The 14579-nt window shown below is 37.9% G+C and overlaps 1 protein-coding gene across 1 annotated transcript in view; it reads right to left on the reverse strand.

Moving 5' to 3' along the window:
• TAFA5 (TAFA chemokine like family member 5) overlaps positions 1 to 14579 on the reverse strand; it is a 637333-nt gene that overhangs the window by 79994 nt on the left and 542760 nt on the right. The window lies entirely within an intron of this gene.

The raw sequence follows: 14579 nt of genomic DNA on the forward strand, positions 1-14579 counted from the left end.
GAAGGTGAGCTTATCCTTTAAGGATCATATGCGGTATGATCAATAATGCTGAAGAGGTCCTGCTGTCCTATTAGGTGTAAGGCATGAAGTGTGAGTTAGGGCCAAAGAGGGCAGTGTCCATATACAGGAGAAGTGTTGGCCTGCCTCTTTGCTGTTACATTCTTTTCAAAGTGGAAATTATGTGCAGTCATATTTTGTTAGTCTGATGTAACTAAATTCCTTCCTTAACATAGCTAACTGTCCCCACTATACCAATATAGTAATACAAAGCTATCATTGTTGAGAAATAAGTGTGGCAGTGTGCAGAACTGTCAATTTCCAGCTAGTGTACTAAGCAGATTATGGGACAGGTAGTTGCTGGATGAATGTGTCCAAAATCTTGAAGACTGAAAGAAGAAGTAGACAGAATAAGGAAAAGGAAGTTATTTTTAAAAGATGCTAGATTAAATAAATTAGAGGAAGAAGGTTCACTAGTCTTAGAAAAACTAATATCACAGGAAGAAATTCAATAGCCTTAAAAAACACAATGTCAGGGAAGAGCCCTGGACCGGATGGGTATACAATAAGATATTATAGGAAATTTAAGGAACAATTAATTCCGAAAATGTACACATACATGAATGCAATCGGAGAGGGAGTTGAGATGAGAATAGTTGTTAATGACATGTAATACAATTATCCCTAAAGGGAAAGATGTGTCCCAGTGCACTAGTTATAGACCAATGTTGCTACTGAATATGGATACGAACCTGTATGCAAAAATATTAGCGACTACGATGAAGGATCTAATGGCGGAGTGAATACACTTAGATCAGGTGGGATTTGTCCCAGGAAGAGAAGGAAGGGATTATGGATTAAGATCATTGCTCCTTTTTCAGAAGAGTAAAAAAGAGAAGTCTCCAGTGCTATTCTTGTCGATAGATGCTGAGAAAGCCTTCGACTGAGTAAACTGGGAATTTATGAAGGACACATTAAAAGTAATGGGGATAGGATCTAGAATGATGCAGTGGATACAAAATTGTATAGCTACTCATCAGCATATGTAAAGATCAATGGCTCGCTGTCATCAGGGTTTAAAATGTATAACGGGACAAGGCAGGGATGCCCACTCTCACCCCTGCTATTCTTATTATCCCTAGAGCCTTTATTAGTAATGGTCTGAAACAGCATAGATATTAAATTAATTCAGATTAGGGAAGTGGAACCTAAAGTTGCAGCGTATGCAGATGATATACTACTTTATGTGGCAAACCCTAGGCTAACATTACCAAACTTAATGAGAATATTAAAACATTATGGAGAACTATCAGACTTAAAAGTGAATCTTTCAAAGACAGAGATATTAAATAGTAGTGTCCCAAAATTAGAGAAAATAGCATTACAAAATGAATTTCCTTTCACATGGAGGGAAAAAGAATTAAAATATTTAGCAATAAAGCTGACCTCATCTCTTAAAAATATATATCAGGTAAATTACATCCCTTTAATAAACGAGATAAAGAACGAATTGAGAGGAAGCTCAAGAGGATCTCTCTCCTGGATAGGAAAAATAAACTTTGTGAAAATGGTGATAGTACCATTTTGTATAAATGTAATATGCTCCCGATATATATACCAATGACTTACTTTTGGATCTTAAAAAAAATAATATTAACATATGTTTGGGTGGGTAAAAAACCAAGAGTAAAATATGATGGCCTACGCAAAGATAAATCAGATGGAGGCTTAAATATGCCAGATTTTAAGAGATATTATTATTCGGTAATATTATCATGGGTAGTAGATTGGGTATATAACGTATGAGGGAAAAGTTGGGTAAAAATAGAAAGTACACTAAGTGAGGCACCGTTTGATAAAATTATTTAGATTCCACAACAGTTTTGGACGTTGTCTAATAATACTAGTATATTAACACGGAACACATTTAGGGTATGGGAAGTAACTCATAGACAAATTGGATGGAAATATAACGCTCCCTTTTCAAGCTGAAACGGAGGATGTGGCTATGTGAATATATGTATAGAGGAATTCCAATAACCAATTAACAAAGATAAAAGGCAATTCTAAGAGGCAATCATAAAAGCACATCATGGATCAAGAGTGCATGGCTTAAAAATTACAGAAAAAATAGAGGAAAGATACATGAAAAATTAATAAAATAATAAAGAATATATAAAAAAAACAATTAAAAATACATTCACAGCAATAGATTTCAAATGCAAATACCACACTTAGAATCAACTCCAGACCTTTTACCTGCTTAATTGATGAAGAAATAACAAAGGAGCAGCCCACATCTGGCCATGAAAAAGCTTTTGATTCAATTGTTCTATTACTTTTGGTCCCTTGTAAAAGGAGGGATGGCTACTCTTAAGAGCTGAAATTCCTAAACCCTTCCTCCAATTTGGATGTACATACCCTCAAATTAAACCTCAGAGTGTGCACTTTCAGCCCATATCCATTATATATATGGATCTAACTGTACCTTGGTGAGAGGATCTGAGATAATAGAACATTGAATATATGCTTATTTACCCAGCATAAGATACAAGGTACAGAAACTGAAAGTTTTGTGTGCATTTATTCTTGCTCTTTGTAATAACTCATCCTAATACATTACAGTCGGAATTGTTATTTTAAACATTTACTTCTATGGTACACTGTGATATACTTCACTGGGAGGCATGCTCTGATCAGGGTCTGGTATGGATTTTAGTGGGGACCCCATGCTATTTTTTTTGGCGTGGGATCCCCTTCAAAATCCATACCAGGCCATTTGGATTGACCCTCATGGCTTTTTTTTAAAAAAAGCTGTCGGCTCTTTAATGGCTCATTGTTGACTCATCATTGTTAGGATGCTGGTGCGTGCCAGCACAAATCACAAGCAAAAACACATAAAAATGCATGTAGATATCATTTTGATGCATTTCAATTGAAGTTTATGGATCACAAAATTGCACAGCATCACACTAAAATAGCACAAGGCCCTAGTGGAGCATCATCGATGGGCCCACTAGCTAAACCCTAAAGAGCAGATGGGATTCCAGATGATGTCACACACAAACAGGGCGGTGCAGGCCAAGCAACAACTGCTGATAAGAGGATCTCAGCAGGCCAATTCTAGATTCACTGGGTGGTTGAGTATCCAAAAGGTAAGCAGTGGGTGGGAAGCTGAAGATCTGCTCTAAGTACTGAAACATATGCTTATTCATAATCAATACAGAACAATTAGGTTTTACTTTGAAGTGACTAATTTAAAATGTTACATATAAAATATACATCGATATTCAGCAATATACAAAACTGTCTAGTCTTATAATTTAATACTCTAAATGTCTACAGCAATAAATGTATTAAATGTACACTACAAATTATGTTATTATTATTATTATTGTATATGACTTTATAAAATTGACACTAAACCACTGTTGTTGACAGTCATGAACACGAGAACATCCCCTGATTAGGGTCATTTGTAATGTTATCCATTTCAGCCATGTTCTACAGCAGCTACTGTAAATGTGAGTAATTTTTAAGGACAATCATTTTGAGAACCATTTTTCTATTCTAACAATATTTAATTCTTAATTCTTTTCATCAGAAAATGATCATGATAATTAGTTACTAATAAAAGGATATGAGAAAAACATTTTACTAAACAAGTGTGAACCACAGTAATGATAAAAGGAACTATTTATAGATTCAATCCACTATCCTAAAATGAGGAATAAACTCCATATTTGAAATTTGTGATAGATGCAGATGCCTTATGTTTTAAGAAGGCTCTACTTTTCTTCACCCTTATTAGTAAAGTGATTTTTTTTTTGTTCCTTTCAGACCCTCACCATAACCTGTGTGGTTATACTTTCTTGTTGATCCCATAGCCTTACTCCGTAGAGGTTGGTTTTCATGCACTTTAAAAAAAAAAATATAGAGAATTTATTTCCTGGTAAAACATGTTCTTTTAATTAAAGCATATTTTAAAATAATGGTTTAAATGGAGAAAAAAATCACCCACATCTTTACATAGGGTCTTCAACACTATAATAAATGAATCTCATACAGATTTATTATAGGCCTGCAGCATACATTAGAATTCCCTAGGGATCATTACATTGAGTCCTGTTACAACATTTTCTGATAAGTAAGTTATTAATGAAATAGGGCATGGAAGCTGGGAAGTCTGAGATTCAATTTTTTATAATAAAAATTCTAAAGCAGAAAGAAAAAAATTGAAGAGAGCAAAAATGGTATGTTGTCAACCTGGCAAACAAATAGCAAAAAAAGATGTGGAATATTATCTATATGCCAGACTAAGAGGTTATTGAATATTTGTAAATCGCTAGTAGTGCTTTGGTAAAATGCAGATACCAAGATAGCAAGGCTTAGTATACTACTACTACCAGAAATAAAAATGTAGAAAGGTAAGCTCTGATTCTGCTTCTGATTCCACATTAATTTGACGTTTTAAGTAAAAAATAAATGATTGCATTGTTCACAAAACTGGATTGGCCTCAACCAGTTTGTGTTATGATAAATGCAATGCAAATATTATAGGAGATCGATTCTAAGATTTGATTTGCACAACTGGAGATCACATTTGCATCTGCAGAATAGGTCTGCATGGTTGATGTTTAATGCTGAAATGCAACAATTCTGTTGCATCATAAAAATATTTTTCTTCTCTTCTTCAAATAGTTGAATCCATCATCAATTTCAGGATGCCCCCTCTCACAACATCACATACACTCTTGAAATAACTAAAGCATCACTTTTAAGCTTTCTCTATCATATGCTTCTCTTAAATCAGCATATCATATGTCTGTCATTACTATCTTGGCATGACATCACATGAAAGCACATATTTTACTGATATCATAGTTTGCTTTAGGCTATTACTTATTATTAAGTAATGCTATTACTCTTCCATATCATAGGCAAGTCATTTAATTCTAATGAGCATTAAGGCAGGGTTGGAGAAAGCTAGAGATGCAAAGTCTTATAACACTTGAAATCAAGAGCTTGCAAACCCTTTCAGAGATATAATTCTAGGACATTTTCCATGTAAATAAATTCACCTAATTTCTCATAGGATTGTGAATAATCTCACTCATATACTGTATATCTGTTTACTATGTATACATTTTTACTCCATAACAGAGTTGTACATATAGAGTGAAACCCCTGCCCTAATGCTAACAGCAATGCCTTTTCAGAGCTATAATAGTTTGAAAGTCAACTAAATTAAGCATATACTACTTTTTATATTGTAACTTATGTCGAAACACACAATGAAATTTTGTTTTAAATAAGATCTGTCAGATCAACAAAATTTACCAATATTAATTGTGTAGTGAATTTTTATTAAATTTATTTTTTTAGGTAATCATTCACACTATATAAATGTTGTTGAATTTTTTTTATCTCACAAATCACATATAAGTCTTAATGGGTAAGCCTAAAGTATATATGAAATTTCACATAAAGTGCACTTATCTTTCTTGCCTAGTCCCTGACCGAAAGTAAACCTTCCCTGACTCCATGACTCCAGATGCATACTTATCTTAATATTAAAGGCATGCCCTGCCAAAATGTTGACAGATTATTCCATGCTGGCTGCAGTATATGCAGTTTATCCTCATAGACTTCTATGAGATCCTCTAATAGAGCTGTCACCATTACAGCAGGCTACAGCTCTGAGATTAAGTTAGGTATACACCTGAGGCTCAGGAGTGTGGATTGCTTTAGGTCAGGGGAGCTAGGCAGGAATCATAAATGCACTTCATGTGTAACAAGGTTCAAGTAACCTAATACTGTCATGTCTAACTCTGGGTCCTCCCCCTATTCAACCCCAAGTAAAATAAATATATATATATATATATATATATATATATATATATATATATATATATCTCAAAAAAATTAAAGGAACACTTTGAAAACACATCAGATCTCAATGGCGAAAAATATCATGCTAGATATCTATACTGATATGGACTGGGTAATGTTTTAAGAATGTAAAGATGCCCCATTGTTTGATGGAAATTAAAATTATCAACCTACACAGGGCTGAATTCAAAGACACCCGAAAATCAAAGTAAAAAAATAATGCAGCAGGCTAGTTCATTTTGCTGAAATTTCATTGCAGCAACTCAAAATGGTACTCAGTAGTTTGTATGGCCTCCACGTGCTTGTATGCATGTCTTACAACATCAGGGCAGGCTCCTAAAGAGACGATGGATGGTGTCCTGGGGTATTTCTTCCCAGATCTGGACCAAGGCATCACTGGGCTCCTGGACAGTCTGAGATGCAACCTGGCGCCGTGGCATGGACCGAAACATGATATCCCAGAGGAGTTCTATTGGATTTAGGTCAGGAGAGCATGGGGGCCATTCAATGGTATAAATTCCTTCATCCTCCAGGAACTGCTTGCATACTCTCACCACATGAGGCTGGGCATTGTCTTGCACCAGGAGGAACCCAGGACCCACAGCACCAGTGTAGGGTCTGACAATGGGTCCAAGGATTTCATCCCGATACGCAATGGCAGTCAGGGTGTCATTGTCTAGCCTGTAGAGGTCAGTGCGTCCCTCCATGGATATGCCACCCCAGACCATCACTGACCCACCACCAAAATGGTCCTGCTGACCGATGTTAAAGGCAGCATAATATTCTCCGCGGCTTTTCCAGACCCTTTCATAAATGTCACATGTGCTCAGTGTGAATCTGCTCTCGTCTGTGAAAAGCACAAGGCGCCAGTGGTGGACCTGCCAATTCTGGTGTTCAGACAAATGCCAATGGAGCTCTATGGTGCTAGGCAATGAGCCCAGGGCCCACTAGAGGATGTCGGGCCCTCAGGCCACCCTTATGAAGTCTGTTTGATTGTTTGGTCAGAGACATAAACACCAGTGGCCTGCTATAGGTCATTTTGTAGGGCTCTGGCAGTGTTCATCCTGTTCCTCCTTGCACAAAGGAGCAGATACCAGTCCTGCTGATGGGTTAAGGAACTTTTACAGCCCTGCCCAGCTCTCCTAAAGTAACTGCCTGTCTCCTGGAATCTCCTCCATAGTCTTGAGACCATGCTGGGAGACACAGCAATCTTTCTGGCAATGGAATGATTTTTTGTGCCATCCTGGAGGAGTTGGACTGCCTGTGTAGGGCCCAGGTATTGCCTCATGCTACCAGTAGTGACACTGACTATAGCCAAATGCAGAGCTAATACAAAACAGTCAGAAAATATGAGTAGGGAAAAAAATGTCAGTGGCCTCCACCTGTAAAACCATTCCTGTTTTGGGGGTTATCTCATTGTAGCCCATCTAGTGCACCTGTTATTAATTTCATTAACACAAAAGCAGCTGCAACTGATTAACAACCCCCTCTGCTACTAAACTGACAAGATGTCAGGAATCTAGGAATGACCAGAAAGGTGTGGACTGACACAGGGAAACGCAGGTCTCAGGTAAAGTATAATACAGTTTATTATTAGCCACCCAGATATATATATATATATATAAACGCACAGTGAACAAACCAACCTTCCACTAATCTTAGTAGGTGCAGGAACACAGGCGTAGTCAGGGCTGGAGAGGTGGAATGGTCAGGCCGGCCGTAGGGTTCTGTAATGACCGTTTGATGGTACCTCTAGCGGTCCTCAGGACAGGATTCCCCAGGGCGCGGAGTCTAAGTCCCAGTCCCAGAGTGTTAGCGGCTAAGTCCCAGAGTGTTAGCGGAGTCTAAGTCCCAGTCCCAGAGTGTTAGCGGCTGTTAACTAGGGAAAGGGGAGGGTGGTCCATAGCAGCGCAGGAGGACTCCCAATATATTCATTGTAGTACCTATCCTTACCTCTAGCAGCTACTATGGATGTTTTTGGCTTCCTGGATAACAGGTCCATCAACTTAGAGGAAGTCTTTAATCAATCTAATACGGGACCTATGGGTGATTTGGAAACCCAATATAGGAAGTTAGGCCACTTAATGGAGAAAAAAGTGTCGCTATGGTGGGACATAGTGACACATGAAAAGTATCTACAGGATAAATTAGTGCCCAGAAGAATCAGATGGGATATACCCATCTGTGATGGACTAACAGATCCAGAAGCAGTGGATGAATGGTTTAATTTTTTCCATGAAAAAGGCCTGGAATTGGTCATGTTCCTGCTGAAAAGGAAACAAAGGAAATTGAGGAATTTGGATAAACAAATAGGGGAGATTAAAGAAAAAATTGTACCATTCAAAGATACAGTAGAGATGCAAAATCTAACGAATCGCCTCAACAAAGACCTAGAAAGAGTAGACCAGGAAGTGAAATACAGGAAGACAAAAAAATACCAGAGAGATTCAAACGATATGAAGAAAAATCAAGTATTTAAATGGCAATCAGCGGATAATGAGGTTGAGCTGGCCTCAACCAATACTACTCCAGTAAAAGAAAGAGAGGAAAATAAAGGCGGTCCTGCACCAATTTATAAGAGTCAACAACCCATTCAAGTGCAAGATAACACTCAGAACTATAGAACACCAAAAAATGGTTATAAACCAAAAAATGGAAATGGTGGCTATAGGGGACCCAATAATAACAACAATTATAAGAAAGGCCCGCCATATAATAATAGATATTATCAAAATAATAGGCCGTACTACCCACCGGGGCCTAATTACAATAATTTCCAGCCAAGACCATATATCCCAAGACCATATGGACCCAGGTATGATGGTCCGGATCTATATGATAGGTGGGATCCCCCAAGATATGAATATAGAAGCCCCATACCCACCTATAATAGGTTTGAACCACTGAGGCAGGAGTACAGACAAGGGGATTTTTTAGAGAGATACCCAGGGGAGAGGAGCCCCCAAAGAGAAAAGAGAAAGAGCCCAAGAAAAGGAGGGGATGTAGAGCCGGATTCAAAAAACAAAAGAAAAAGAGAACAATAGGGGATGGGGTGTTCAATATTAGTGGCTCCTCAATATCAAAAGAGGAGCTCATGGTATTGGATAGAGGCCTGAAATATGCCCCTCCTGCGCCCATGAACAAATTTAAAGTCTATATAGATACCCAAAAATTCATTAGAAGATTAAATATAAAAAAATATTTTTCAGGATTACCAGGGGCTAAAAATTGTGTCAGTAATGCCCCGAGTAGCAGTTTTACCCATACTAATCTTAAAAACAGATCACTTTTTAACCCACAGATTAATAATAATGGCCAAATAGAGGTTTTTAAGAAATTAGTCAATCAGGATATAGAAAAATTGAAGGTTCCGATTATAAAGAAAAATATAGGCCTAGAAACAGGGATCAAGAGGTTATCCAAACAAGAGGATATAGTAATTAGGCCAGCGGATAAAGGGGGTGGGATCGTGATATTATCGAAAGATTATTACTTGAAAGAACTCTCCACTCAGCTTAATGATGAATCTACATACCAAGTGTTAAGAAAGGATCCTACTTTGATGTATAAAAAGGAATTAGAAAAATTGGTAAAGAAAGGTATGGAAAAGAAGATTCTTAATAAGAAAGAATCTAAATACTTAGTCCCTGACCTATGTAGGGTACCTGTAATTTATACAGTCCCAAAAATTCACAAAAATAATGAAAACCCACCTGGCAGACCAATTGTGAATGGTATAGAATCGGTACTAGCCAGGATGGGGGAATATATAGATGAATTCCTGCAACCAGTAGTGAAAAGCACAAAGGCTTATCTAAGAGATACTAAACATCTGTTACAGATTTTAGAAGAGTATAAAGGAACGAAAAAACTGTATGCAGCCAGTGCTGACGTGGCATCATTGTACACAATAATAGGACATGATGATGCAATGAAGTCAGTAGACTGGGGACTTAGAAAATATAGTAATTTAACATGGACCCAAAGGAAATATCTGCTGGAATGCTTGGATTTTTCCTTAAGCCACAATTATTTTTGGCATGGCGGTACCTACTATAAACAAATAAGAGGCGTAGCAATGGGTGCCAGGTATGCACCAAGTGTGGCGAATATTTTTATGGCGTGTTGGGAGGAAACGGAGATATACACTAACTACCCGGAAGAACTAAAAGTATACAAGAGGTTTATTGATGACGTTATAATAATATGGGAAGGAGAAGAAACAGCATTGGTGAATTTTCTATATAAATTGAATACTAATGGTAAAAATATAAAGTTCACATGGGAACATAGTAAAGAGGCAATTACATTTCTAGATTTGAATATAACATTTGGGAATGGTACATTTACAACAAAAACATTCTTTAAAGATGTGGACCGGAATGGCTACATACCAATGGGAAGCTGCCATTTTTCCCCATGGCTATACAATATACCGAAAGGCCAGTTTGTGAGAGTGAGGAGGAACTGTACTAGACATGAAGATTATCTGAAACAGGCGAATAAACTGGGATCTAGATTTATAGAGAAAGGTTATTCAAAAGATATGATTACTCAGAAGATAAGAGAAGTTGGCAATATGGAAAGAGAGGAACTACTGAAGGATAAAGATAAAAATAAAGAAGGTATTAATAATGAAGAGGTTCCTATAGTATTGGATTTTAATATCCAACATAAAAAAATAGAATCTATTTTCAAAAGACATTGGAATATTTTGAAATTGGATCCTGGGCTGACTACAGTCATATCAGATCATCCGAGGTTTGTGTATCGCAAAGCACCCACGGTTAAATCTAGGGTGGTAAAAAGTGTGCTAGATCCTCCATGTACAAATAGATTGACTTTTTTAAATGATATAGGTTTTTTCCCATGTAAAAACTGCCTTGCGTGTAAAGCCACAAAAAATATGAAACGGAAAAACTTCAGGGTTAACACTACTGGACAGGAATATACTATTAAAGATTTTATAACGTGTAAAACTATAGGAGTGGTGTACTGCCTGGAATGCGAATGCGGTTACCAATATATAGGCAGAACCAAGAGACCACTATGGAAGAGACTGGGGGAACATGTGAGAAATATTTTAAAAGGGTATCCGAAACATAATGTATCTAAACATTTCTCCATATACCATAACAGGGACCCTAGCAAAATGAAATTTTGGGGTATAGAGAGATACAAAAAGCATTGGAGAGGTAGTAATAAGGTCAAATCATTAAGTCAAGCAGAGTCACGTTGGATACATGATATGAGAACCTTGGTCCCAAGAGGTTTAAATGTTGAATTTGACCTCAACTGTTTTATTAGTGATTTTTAACTTTTTTAACTTTTATTATATTTAATATACTTTGGAAGCTGAGCTGTTTATATTGTAGATCCGTTTTTAAGATTGTGATGTATGGGTAAACTGCAAGCATATTAGTTATATTTTTTATTTTTTATCTTTTATTTTTTATTTATTTTTTATATGTTATTTTATGATTACCATTTATTTGCGCATATGGGTATATGTGTATACTCATGGGAGTATATGAGTTGGGTATCTGACTATATTTAGTCATACTTGTAGACAGGGGGTATAGGGAATAAATCAATCAATTATGTTCATAAGTTAATTTTATCAGAATTATGAACATTGATTTTTAATATGAATTCTTACTATTCTGTAATAAAAAGTTTTTATGTATTTCTTATCTATTTTATGTTATTAATTAAAGAGGTTACCAAATATATATTTATATCAACATAGTTAAGACAGATAGCCTAATGTGGAAAGATATGGATTATTTAATCGTATATAAAGTTATTGCAATGATTTAAGCACTAGGCTGTTTGCTTAATAGAAATCCCTGGGAGCAGGCTTCAAGAAAATGGCGGCGGCCATATACATGTTAATGGAAGGGAGGTGCATACACCTCCCACTAGGTATAAAAGAGATCTGAGTCTCTCTAGCGGTACCCAGATGAAGTCACGAGGTACGTGACGTAACGCGTAGGCACGCAGAGACGCAGTTTCCGGAGTCCCGAGTGACGTACTTCCGGTACGGGACGCCATTTTCCTAGGGCCTTACATGAGTGCAGTTTACCCATGCAGGGGAGAAGAAAAACGCTGTACACAATGTGAGTGACTTTCTATTCTATAAATAAAATGCTGGTATTTTAACTACTACACTATGGAGGATTTCTTTTCTTGAACTCACCATTGTGAGAGTGAGGATTTACAGAGGATTGGAGTAGAGGTCTCCGTGAGGCGGAAAGGTGTGGAGGAGGACAAACAGAAGGATAACCTGAGAGGTACCATCCAGGAGTGCTGAGGATCCAAGTTGATCCTAAAGGCTTGTTGGCCCCTAGGGGTCGTAGGAAGGAGGTGAGGAGGCATTGCAGCCAAAGTGGAAGAGTGGATTTTTCACGAGTGACACCATGTTAACACATTGCATGTGTATTTAAGCATCACTTGGACTTCACTGTTTTATATTTGTTTTTTGGATATTGGACAATACATTTACTTTAGTGATTTGGCACGATCACATGTATTATTGATTAGGAGTGGCACTACCACAAATATTATGCTGAATGGTTATTACAACACTAATATGTTTTATGAGGTTTTTCACTCATGAGTTAAGTTACACTTGTTTAGAGCACTTATTTTTTAGACACTATGTGAGTTGTCACTAGGTTTATGTACCTAATTTATTTATTTTAGTTGTTTTTATATGTTATCAAGCGCTACACTATTATATTATTTAAGTCCCAGTCTGCTTATTCACCAGGGCCCCTGATGGTGGGGATGGACTTGGAGCAGACAGGAACCAGGTCGCGGCCCCTGAGTACACCTGCTAGTGGTAGAGGGATCCGCCAGAGGTATGTGCAGGTAGAAAGCCTGATGTGAAGAGGCAGAAGGTGTGAGCAGGGACGGCTGGATCCGTGCAGGATGGATGGATGGCAGAGTAGTTAGCGTGGTCAGACGGGCCAGGTCAGCAATGTACGGGCAGCAAGGTACCAAAGGAGCAGGCAGAGAATCGTCAGGGTCACAAGCCGGGTTCAGTAACTCACGGGCAGCGTGGTACAGGGGATCAGGCAGAAAGATGGTCAGGCAAGCCAGGGGTTCAACAGGAGACGGTCAGCAGAGGTCAGGATCAAGCAGGGTCAGCAACAAAGCAGGAACACAGGATACCAGGTACAGAGGCTCATGGGAAAACATATACCAAGGCCCAGATCACAGGCCTGGTCATGCCTTAAATACACCTTTCTGCAATCAGCCCCAGGTTTGGCTGATTGCACGTGTGAGCTTCTGGCTGCTGAGAGCACCCGCTGGTCAGCTCTGGTACTGCAGCCCACACGGCAGATGAGTCCCACCACCAGTGCTGAGTCCATTCCTGACACAAGATCAATATCCCAGGAGTTTAATTGACATGATGTTATACTCTGATTAAAAAGTGTTCCTTTAATTTTTTTATGAGCAATGTATATACTGTGTATGTGTATACAGGTGTGCTCAAAAGTTTGCACACCCTGGCAGAAATTGTAAAATTTTGGCATTCATATTGAAAATATGACTGATCATGCCAAATAATGCTCTTTTATTGAAGGATGATGATCATATGAAGCCATTTATTATCACATAGTTGTTTGGCTCCTTTTTAAATCATAATGACAACAGAAATCACCCAAATGGCCATGATCAAAAGTTTACATACCCTGGAATGTTTGGCCTTGGTGCAGACACAAAAGGTGCCAAAAAATGCTCTTTTACTGAAGGATGATGATCATATGAAGCCATATTATCAAATAGTTGTTTGGCTCCTTTTTAAATCATGACGATAATAAAAATCACCCAAATGGCCATGATCAAAAGTTTACATACCCTGGAATGTTTGGCCTTGGTACAGACACACAAGGTTAAAATGCTAATTCACAAACGGGTTAAAATGCCAATTAGAGGTTAATGTCCCACATCTGTGACTTTTTAAATTGCAATTAGTGTCAGTGTATAAATAGTCAATGTGTTTGTTAGCGCTTACGTGGAAGCACTGACTAGGCTAGATACTGAGCCATGGGGATCAGAAAAGAACTGTCAAACGTCCTGCATAACAAGGAAATAGAACTTTATAAAGATGGAAAAGGACATAAAAAGATGTCCAAAGCCTTGAATATGCCAGTCATCACTTCCACTAAGAAGCAGAAAATTCAGGGACCTCTTGATACCAAGCCAAGTACAGGTAGAGCAAGAAAGATTGCACCCACAACTGCCAGAAGAATTGTTCAGGATACAAAGGGAAACCCATAGGTAACAACAAGAAAAATATAGGCTGCTTTGAAAAAAGACAGTGTGGTTGTTTTGAAGGAGCACAATATGATGACACTTGAACAAAACTGAGCTGCATGGTTGAGGTGCCAGAAAGAAGCCTTTACTGCATCAATGACACAAAAAGCCCTGGTTAGGCATGTCACGGTGTTGTCAGGCATATTGTAACCGGGCTTTTTTGTGGCATTGGTGCAGTAAAGGCTTCTTTCTGGCACCTCGACCAAACAGCTCATTTTTGTTTAAGTATCACCATATTGTACTCCTTAAAAACAACCACACCATCTTTTTCCAGAGCAATCGTGGGTGTCACCTTGTGTGTCTGTACCAAGGCCAAACATTCCAGGACATGTAAACTTTTGATCATGGCCATTTGGGTGATTTCT

Source organism: Staurois parvus, unplaced genomic scaffold (assembly GCF_062004578.1).
Source record: "Staurois parvus isolate SC_StPar_1 unplaced genomic scaffold, SC_StPar_1.0 ptg000019l, whole genome shotgun sequence".
In the NCBI taxonomy this organism is placed as follows: Eukaryota; Metazoa; Chordata; class Amphibia; order Anura; family Ranidae; genus Staurois; species Staurois parvus.